Source organism: Octodon degus, unplaced genomic scaffold (genome assembly GCF_000260255.1).
Source record: "Octodon degus isolate 3935 unplaced genomic scaffold, OctDeg1.0 scaffold00080, whole genome shotgun sequence".
NCBI classification, from domain to species: domain Eukaryota; kingdom Metazoa; phylum Chordata; class Mammalia; order Rodentia; family Octodontidae; genus Octodon; species Octodon degus.
Window position 1 is genome coordinate 690,989 of NW_004524656.1, and position 1,357 is coordinate 692,345.

The window sequence follows — 1,357 nt, forward strand, 5'->3', positions numbered from 1 at the left end:
TCTTTTAGAATATTTTGCTGAGTTTACACACCTATAATATTCAAATAATGGAACTTAAAAAAGGGGATGCAGATGAATGTCCATTTTGTATCTGTGTAATCAAAGTGGTTGGGATAGATATATAGTTACATTCTCTTAATGAATAGAGTGATTTGTTCTAATGATATTTGCAAATAGAATATCATGTCCACATCTTGTACAGCAATTAACCACTAGGAAGAATGTATGCAATGTGTCAATTATTGAAACTGTCCTACCAATTTGATTTGAAACTTTCATTGCTATTTGTTTCTCAATAAAATTATGGAAAATAAAATAAAATAAAAGAGAAACACTAAATCTCCTGGAAGAGAATGTATGAAGAACTCATGAAGACACAGGAGTAAGGCAAACTATTCATGAACAAAAATCAAACCGCACAGGTAATACTTGAAAGAATTACCAATTGAGACCTCCTCTTATTGAGAAGTTTTTGCATGTCAAAAGAAATTAGAACAAAGTGAAAAGACAGCCACAAATTTGGAAAAAATCTTGACTAATAAGCACTCAGACAAAGTTCTGCTCTCTAGAATTTATAAAGAACTAAAAAACATTAAAGTTCCAAAATTTGAAGACCTAATCCTGAAATGGGCATCTGAGATGAACATACACTCCTGAGAGGTAGAAATTTGGGAAGCTAATAAAAACATAAAATGCTCCACATCACTAGCCATCCATGAAATGAAAACAAAAACAACTCTGAAATACCATCTCACCCCAGAAACAATAGCTATCATGAAGAAATCACCCAAGAACAACTGTTGGAGAGGCTGTGGGGTAAAAGGAACACTTCTCCACTGCTGGTAGGAACGTTGACTGGTACAACCATTATGAATATCAGTGTGGAGACTCTTTGAAAACTATTTTAGAAATCCCATACATTCAATCCAGCTATCCTCCTACTGGGAATTTTCTCAGAAGAACTGAAAACATCAAATCATAGTGATATATGTGCACCTATGCTTACAGCAGCACAACTTGTCATAACCAAATCTTGGAAGCAACAAAAATGGTTGCACTGAGTAATGAATGAAAAATATGTAGTGTTTTTATACAATGTAGTATTACTCAGTTGTAAAAAATGATAAACTTGAAGCCTTTATATATAAGTGGATACAACTTGAAGATTACTCATAAGTGAAATAAACCAGTCCCCACATGCATAAATATCATATAATGTCCCTAGTGTAAGTACTCAAAAGAAGAAATAAAAATCAAAAGGTATAACACAACTATATGGATAGAAAGAACTTAAGGATTAAACAATGAAAAGAGAGTAAGGAGAAAATCTAGGAAATATGGCAGATCAAAACTATAC